The sequence below is a fragment of the Octopus sinensis genome, linkage group LG1, assembly GCF_006345805.1.
Source record: "Octopus sinensis linkage group LG1, ASM634580v1, whole genome shotgun sequence".
NCBI lineage: Eukaryota > Metazoa > Mollusca > Cephalopoda > Octopoda > Octopodidae > Octopus > Octopus sinensis.
This window is the reverse complement of record NC_042997.1, coordinates 46,580,767-46,589,766: the sequence shown is the minus strand read 5'-3', so window position 1 is coordinate 46,589,766 and position 9,000 is coordinate 46,580,767.

The window sequence follows — 9,000 nt, the reverse complement described above, 5'->3', positions numbered from 1 at the left end:
TACTTTGATTTTATGTCTGCTCAAAAAGAGCTACCCTAAGGCTAAAATAACAACAATAAAATGATAATGTTGAAGGACGTGAGCACAATAAAATTAGCAACCGTTCGATAGGAATAAATTGTAGTCTCATCAATTGCAGCTGGGTCGATGTGAAAATATTTATCATGGCAGCAGAAGAAGAATTCTGTTTTGATTCATTTATTTATTATTCATGTACATTAAAGTAAGGAAGTATATTAGAAAAAGTTCGAAAAGAAAGCGAACAGATAAAGTTAACCAACGAATATAATAAAGACGATTTTAACAACTCCTACATAAACTCCAACAACAGCATCAACACCAAGAACAATAGCAGTGACAACAATAAAAATATAACCATAGCAACGACCATCAAACTATGACCACAAGAAACCATAACTGCAGATAATTATGATCACAATAACATCAGCTAATATCAACACCACCAACTATCAACACCATCAAATATTAAAAGCTATAACACAGAGTCCTTATATAAACAGTACATCATAAAAGTGTAGTTAGGAGCTATAGTTGGTTAAAAAGTCTCCAGTGCATACTTAGTACTATATTTATCGCCCATGGAGAGACGAATTCTTTTGTTAGTGTAACCAGGTGAAAGGGGAAATGTCAATGAGTTTTGTAAACTAACTGCGACTAGTGGGAATGCTATGGCAGATATTTAGCTTTAGCATCTATAAGTTAGCATCTATAAATTAGCATCTATACATTACAGTAAAAAATTTTAAAAACAACCGAGGAATGAAGCTAAATCCAGAGCGTTGGTGGTTCTGAGGGGACTTGTATACATGGTTAGTAAGGGGGTTGAGGAGTGGGAAAGATACAGGATGTGTGGCAAGAGAAAGAGAGACGAAAGTATTGATAGATTTAGGTGGACATGACATACTAATGGCTTGTTCGGAGATCCACAGAAGCAAAAGCTGTCTCTGTTTTCTTAAATATCTTAGTTGCTTTGATAGGAGGAAATTGAACAAGTTAATATGAGATAACAGTATTCTGTTATTTCACAGAAAAGGAAAATGTCTAATCGTGATATTTTACAACCAACACCTGATAAATTCACCACTTTTTGAGTAGTTCTTATAAGGGTTAATAATGTTAAAAGTAGTCGAATATCAGAATTTCGGTCCAAATATTCCTGTTTTCACCTTAAATCCCACTGGTGTTGGTTTTTCATTTCATTATTTAGAAGTTAATAAAATAACCACCAGTTTTATACTGAGGTTGGTCCAATCCACACCTTCTTTTAGAGATGTTTGGACTTGTGAAATTGTAAGAACTTAATAATAGTACAATCATGAAACTGAAGACTAGGCTTTTGAATGTGATTACGACACATTATCAATAACGTCTGTCTATTCTCTTCGGGATTTCTTTCAATTACGGTTACACATCAGTATAAAAATCATATTGATTAAATAGAATCTGTGCAAAGAGTATTTGCACGCAGAAAATCAACTCCCCAAAGACGAGATATAAATTACAATCAGCAAATGTCCGAATTGAAAATCGACTCCCCAGCGTTTTGCAGAATAAAAACAGAATTGACCCTTATTTTGAAAATTTTAAACTAATTATATTTTAAAAATTTAGTGTCTGTTTAAAACAATAATCTTACAATAAAACAAAAGAAATAAAATTTTAGTGTTAGCATGCAATTTTAATGCTACAAAAACTTTTTGTTTGTTTGTTTTTTTTTTGTTTTTTTCTTGTTTTTTTGCTTTCATAAAAAGATCAGTCGAGATTTGGAATAGACTTCCCAAAAGCATAGTTTTAGCATGAAGCATAGGAATTTTTTTTAGCAAGTGGAATCAGAGAAAATTAGCAAATTGGTTTTAAAGTATTTACAACCGACAGACTCTTAAATAGTAATAAAATTGGCAACTGCCCGTTCTAATTGTGGTTTTCTTTGGCGTTTCTCCATGTAGTGACAATAATAATTTTTCATAAAATCTTTAAATATTCTGTTTCGAAATTTTCGATAACTTTTGTTGTTGTTGTCGACATATTTTGAGATAGGAAGTTTTACTTCTCATGAAGAATTTATCTTTTTTTTATGTATTTGCACAGACTTTAACACGACAAGAGAGTATTGAGAAGCTCATTATACAGCTTTTAAAACTAGGAATAGCTAGATTCATAACTATTAACATAGGGTTTGAACTTACCCTGGTTCGACTTAAATAATTGAAATGTCAACTCGATTTCCATCTTTTATGCGTTCACTCTAAACTACTCTTTCGCTATGCATTGTAGTAACAAAAATACAAAATAAGATCAGTTTCAAAGAAAGAACTATAGTCGCTGGTGCTGTAGGTAATATTTAGCCTGTGTTCAAACAGACTGCTGATCCAAGTCATTTTATCATTGACCAATCGTTCCTCTATTCCTGCCATCACCTTTTCTATTTATTTTCCCACCCTTCCCAAAAACATGACATATGTTGTTATTTTTACCTCAAAAGCAGCTCTGGTCAAAACCCTCTATAAGCAAAAGTGTTCTTGTTGACATCATCTCAATTTTTATCTTTTTTTTACCCCTTATATTTTATCTAAAACAACGTTCTCCACTGTTTTCCTCATCCTCAAAAACGTTGGATAACATTTGAAATAGATTTCGTTAGATTTATAAAATTTTGAGTGACGACGAAGAAGCCCCTTCATTACTCAGATAATATTACAAATGATAGATGATGGATATACCTTGATTTTCCAGCATTATTTCTCATTTATTTACCTGTTTCTATTAGAACTAAATTACGCATTAAGAACTTTGAAGACAAATATTCTTTCTTAAATTATCATTTCATCATCTGTATCTAATGGCAGTTCTGCTGACTGTCAGTACTTACAATAATAGACACTACCTTGATGAGGAATCCGTATATTTCAGGTACATTGTTGTTACTAACACAGAAATATGAAAGATGGTGTAATAGTCTACACGGCAGATTAACATTATAGCGATAAGTTATTGAGCAACATACAGTAAATTGTAAAGTAACAGATTACAACAATCGACGTTCTAATGTTTAAGCTGTTCTCTATATTAACTTTGATAGCAAGGCACCGGAGCAGAAATACGCAGGGAAGAAATATACAGGCCATGGAAATTAATCATATTACTTATCTGTCATTAATTGATCAGTTATGGAAAAATTATGAGCAGGGTTGAAAACGTTAACTGAAAAGATCTCAACTAATACCGGTTACAGCAGAGAATTATGTTGAGTGTAGTACGTTTTAGAGTTAAATTGACTGAAACATGGTGAGTTAGGAAACTTGGCCTCGAATATAAGTAACATTAGAGATAAGATCTCAACCACCCATTTCTACGCTGCAACACACACTATCGGTTCATCTTTTCGTACTCTTCCACAACAGTAAGTACATCAAAAGTTATAGTTACATGACAATAGTAAATGTATGAACAGATATTCAAGGCATATTTCAATGCTGAGCCTGTGCATTGTTGCAGTGTGTTTGACCAAAACCCACCGTGTCATACGTCGATTCCTATCTAAACCAGGGCAACGCAACAACCGCAAGAATTGCTACAACACATGCTATAAACAACGGAAATAATCTTAGCAAGAGGAAAATGTCAAAATGAATGAGGAAAGAAGAGAAAAAGACAGAACGGAAAGGATTTCGAAATGGATTCGAAAAGAAAGAAATTAACAAACAGAGGAAAGAAAAGAGTGAGGAGAAAGAAGAAAAAAAACGAAAATGTAAAAAAGGGACGAAAAGCTAAACTCGCAGAAAGGAAGGAGAATATTGTGGAACAAACTACAACACTTTCATAACGCTAAATCCTCCACAATGTGTGAGGTGGTATTATGCCCTTTCTAAAAGATGACCTAGGAACTGCGAGAGATTAAAATATTGGTTTGAGAGCCAGAATTATTAATATTCAAGCAAACCAATTGTGCAACAGAGATTCTGTTTTCATTCGTGAACAGGTAATCCTATTTATGTTGCTTAGTTCATTTACAGAAATACAAATAATATTGAATGGCTTCTCCTTCTCTCTCTCTCTCTCTCTCTCTCTCTCTCTCTATCTATCTCTCCCTTTCTCTATCTACCTCTATCTCTGGCATCTTCTGGTTCTGAAAATACATAAATATTATTCCGATATACACAATTAAAGAAAGGTTACATTAAATTATCTATCTTGGGAATAGCCTTCCGGGTGAATATAATTCGGTATACAGTTGAAATGCATCTGGAATTCTCACTGGCCACCGATGATATGAATTTTTGTCTCCCATTATAATTTTTAACAGAGCACGCACAATAAGATACGCTATCTCAGAAAAAATGCCGCAGTAACTGGCCACTCAGTGGTGTACATACATTCGGTATGATATATTCATAGCTACGTAAATAATATTTGAAGCTACAAGGCTGTCTAATGTTCAGCGTTTTCAGCAAGCATATTCCCTACCATAACTTGGTTCATAAATAATACACAGGCATCAGAATTTGATACACGCCAAATTCGAAATAGGCTATGGCAAGGTTTGTAACGTCATTCACCGGATGGATTGGAACGCCACGTCTATTGAGTTGTATAAACCATACAATTGTGCTAACCACTACACCAAGGCGGCAACATGAGCGCTTAGAATTGCTGACATAAATTAAAGTAGCTACTAGTGGTCTGCGGGCGGATATCGCAGTCTACACAAAATTAATATTCAAGGCACGCCCTCACACACACATATCTATCTATCTATCTATCTATCTATCTATCTATCTATCTTCTATCTATCTATCTATCTATCTATCTATATCTATCTTTCTCTCTCTCTCTCTCTCTCTCTCTCTCTCTATATATATATATATATATATATATATATATATATATATATATATATATATATATGAAAGAAGGTTTGAAAATGCAATTTTAAAGATGTTTAAATTGCATTTTCAAACCTTCTTTCATATATATTTCCACTCGAGCGGTACTTTACAGCTTCACTTTGTTATATATATATATATATATATATATATGTGTGTGTGTGTGTGTGTGTGTGTGTGTGTGTATACAGAGAGAGAGAGAGAGAGAGAGAGAGAGAGAGAGAGAGAGAGAGAGAGAGAGAGAGAGAGAAAGATTTTGAAGTAATGTACAGATATTGTATATTTAGATTAATAAGGTAGTCAGAACGTTAGATGATCATGTATTTTTTTTATTTACATTTTATTTATGTATTAAATTGCATTTATAAGTTATGAGCGCTAAAAGTGTAAATAAAAATGTAAATAACTAAAAATGTTTTTTTTTCTGTAGTTTCAGCACAGAGCTGCGGCCATACTGATGCACCGCCGTTTTGCTACACTGTTATTACTGAGAGCTCCTCCAATATGTGGAATTTGGTAAAGAATGGAGTATGATGTAGCTACCCTCATTTGCACCTCTTACCGTGAAGTAGGTTGATCTGGGACTCCCGACAGGAAGAGGTCCAGGTTTGATTTAAAAACGCCTAGATATACATTGTGCAGGTTCCTCAGGCTGTTTGGGAGAATATTAAAAGGTTGTTGCAGTAACTGGTCCTGAAGCGCGATGATGTTCCTTGGATCTTTGGCACTATGCAGTGTCTTCTCGTTCTGGCATTCGTGTAGCTTTCAATGCCAAAATTTGGCACAATTCCTTCCAGGATCTTCCAGATGTATATTACTACACACCTCTCCCGCCTTCTCTCCAGAGAGTAGAACCTTAGCTGTTTCAGCTTTTCCCAGTAGCTGAACTATTGCAAAGAGACGATCTTTTTGTGAATCTTCTCTGGATTGTTTCAAGGCGTGCTGTTAATTTCATACTGGCGGGTGACCATAGCTGTGAGCAGTAACCCAGGCAGCTAAGGACAAATGTCCTCCAGGGAACCATCATGGTTTCCTTAGGTCTGGTTGTGAATGTTCTCAGGATCAATCCAGCCAGTCGTTTGCACTTTGTCGCCATCCTGGTAACGTGCACTTGGAAAGAGGTATCATCAGTCATGTCGATACCCAGGTCCCTCACTGATTTAGGCTCTGGGATTGAAATTCCCTGTGGACCAGTGTACCCTGTAAGTTTCATATCCAGTTTTGGACGCTGGTAGCGCTGGGCTTGGAAGTTTTCAGGAAAGAACTGCATATTATTATCCTCAGCTTATCTGTAAATTGAGTCCAACTCTTGCTGCAGATGAATAACATCGCTGGGGTTCTGTATTTTCTGCGAGACTTTCGTATCGTCTGCGTAGCTTACAAGGGTGGCTATGCATGCACCTGGGGGCATATCTGACAGGGTCACTATAAAAAAGGAGTGGTCCCAAGACAGTGCCCTGTGGAACACCTCTCACTATTTGTATTTTCATAGAGGTGGCTCCATTAGCCACTACTGCCTGACTTCTATCTTTCAGAAAGTCATGTAACCACTCTCCAAGTTTTCCAGCTATGCCAAGATCATGCAGTTTGTGGCATGTCATACAATGATGCACCTCGTCAGAAGCTTTTGCAAAATCAAGGTAGATTACGTCCACATTTGAGTTGTTGAGTAACTGCCTCAACGCCCAGTCATAATGTTGTAAGAGCTGGGTCAGGCAGCTCCTACCTGGTCGAAAGCCATGCTGGGTATCACTCCGCAAGTTATTTTCTTCAAGGAATGCGATTAGATTCCCTCTGACTACCCCTTCTATGACTTTGCTGATGTGTGAAGTCAGAGAGATAGGCCTATAGTTTTTTGCATCTGCTCTACTTCTCCCTTTATGTATTGGGCATATTATTCCCTCCTTCAGATTGCTTGACAGTCTGCCATTTGCAAGAAAGCTCTGGAAGAGAATCTTGAGGGGTGTTGCTAGGGCATGCTTACATGATTTGAAGAGGATTGTTGGGGAAACTGCCAGGACCAGTAGTTGAGGTTGTGTCCACTTCATCTATGGCTAATAGTATATCTTCGTCGCTAATGTCGATGTATTCCATTGTAACTGCCTCGTTGCCTTTAGGTGAGGCAGCAAAAAAGTCCACTGGTTCGTTCAGTTGTCTGTGTTCCAACGGAGTGATAAAGACACTTTTGAACTGGTCATTCAGTACCTCACTGATTCTGGTTGGACTGTCTGTGAGGGAGCCATCCTTTTGGAAGAGTGGTCCTATCTTGCAACGTTGAGGCTGTTTCTTTCGCGTAATGAAAGAAGGCCTTTGGCTTTGACTTAATGTTTTTTATAACCCAGGTTTCTTTGTCTGCTTTCTCCCTCACATAGGATTATTGCAGCCTTTTTGTCAATCTCCATCAGTGATGTTTTTACACTGGACCTTTCGCTACTTTTGGGAAGTGTTGGTTTAGTCGATTTGCAACCTTCGTCTGTCGTCTCATGAAGATCTTCCTCTCCCTTAGAATCTTGTTCGTATTTTTACTTTGTGACATATTTCTGGCATATGGCTTGCACAACAGACATGAAACATTCTAGCTTCATGTCAATGAAAAGGACATTTATTCGCAAGAGGTGAAATTCCAAATCCTTGTTCTTGTACGAGGTTTTCTTTTAAAAACAATTCTTTTTTGCTTTTTACATTCGGCTGCAAATAAAAGTACGACTTGTAACCACGTGGTTTTTCGAGGATAACTCTAGCTTGCGTCATTGACTTTAATGTACTATATTCAAATTTTAGTGTAATATAATACGTTCTTTTTAATCAGTATATTATAGTAGACCGTTATGAAATAACAAGTTCTACATTTTTGTCAGTTTTAGATTTTTCGTCGATTTATGCAAAAGAACGAAAAAGCAGATCTTTCTTTCAACGAAACCTGAAGTATATATGTATATATAATCATCCAACATTCTGACTACCTTATCATTCTTTCTCTCTCTCCTTCTCACTCTCTCTCTCTCTCTCTCTCTCTCTCTCCCTAGCCTATATATATATATATATATATATTATATATATATTTATACGATATTATATTATATATAGTTATATATGTACTCGTACTGTTAGCGTTCCGCATTTCAGTCGAGTGTGTTAGTATTAATGTGGTAACATCGTAGATTTCGTCTTGGTATATGTTTGGCTGATGAAGGTAAAACAAAATATGGGTGAAGACAATCTTGTAAAACCTGAAACCTGCAGGTCCCACGTATCCTTTTCCGGGTGTGTTTCATCTTTCAGATGTTCTCCCTGGAGGTTAAGACGGTTTTTTTTCTCTAATTTGTTGCACACACGCATTTTTGCTAATACATACGCGGTGGTGAAGCTACACATTAGCGTCGTATTTTTAGGTTCGCTATTTCCAGTAAATATCGGTACTTAGTTGTGCCATTTATTTACTAATTTGTATATATGATATATATATATATATTATTTATATATATATATATAATATATATACATATATATATAGTTATATATGTACTCGTACTGTTAGCGTTCCGCATTTCAGTCGAGTGTGTAGTATTAATGTGGTAACATCGTAGATTTCGTCTTGGTATATGTTTGGCTGATGAAGGTAAAACAAAATATGGGTGAGAGACATATCTTGTAAAACCTGAAACCTGCAGGTCCCACGTTATCCTTTTCCGGGTGTTTCATCTTTCAGATGTTCTCCCTGGAGGGGAGGTAAGACGGTTTTTTTTCTCTAATTTGTTGCACCACACGCATTTTTGCTAATACATACGCGGTGAAGCTACACATTAGCGTCGTATTTTTAGGTTCGCTATTTCCAGTAAATATCGGTACTTAGTTGTGCCATTTTTACTAATTTGTATATATATATATATATATATATATATATATATATATATATATATATATATATATATATATATTATATATCCTTAAATCCTTAAATCCTTAAAAATGTTTTAGCCCGGAGGCCACGGCCATGCTGGGGCACCACCGCTGAATGAGCTACACTAATATGTGAATCCACCTCTGATACGTAGCACTTGATCAACAAGGGAGTTCGACGCTGCTGCCCGCATCT